The following is a 244-nucleotide window of genomic DNA, read 5'->3' as shown; positions in this document are numbered from 1 at the left end:
TAAAACCTGACGACACATCTTAATAAAAGATAAGTTTACATAAATTAGTTAAATTTAAAAATATATAGTTGAAGCAACTCAGTTGTTGTTGTTGAACTTAATGTTGTGCAGTATTTAAAATATTGGTAATTTCATTTCAGTTTGTTCCACTGACTAAAAACTATAAATTATAATGCTGTTTATTAAAGATCATAAGCCCAATAATGCATCCAAATTATTCTTAAAGATTTGATGTTTGTCACAT

Source organism: Morone saxatilis, unplaced genomic scaffold, assembly GCF_004916995.1.
Source record: "Morone saxatilis isolate NCDOM2014 unplaced genomic scaffold, NCSU_SB_2.0 Contig21, whole genome shotgun sequence".
Classification (NCBI taxonomy): domain Eukaryota; kingdom Metazoa; phylum Chordata; class Actinopteri; family Moronidae; genus Morone; species Morone saxatilis.
This window is presented reverse-complemented; position numbering follows the sequence as displayed.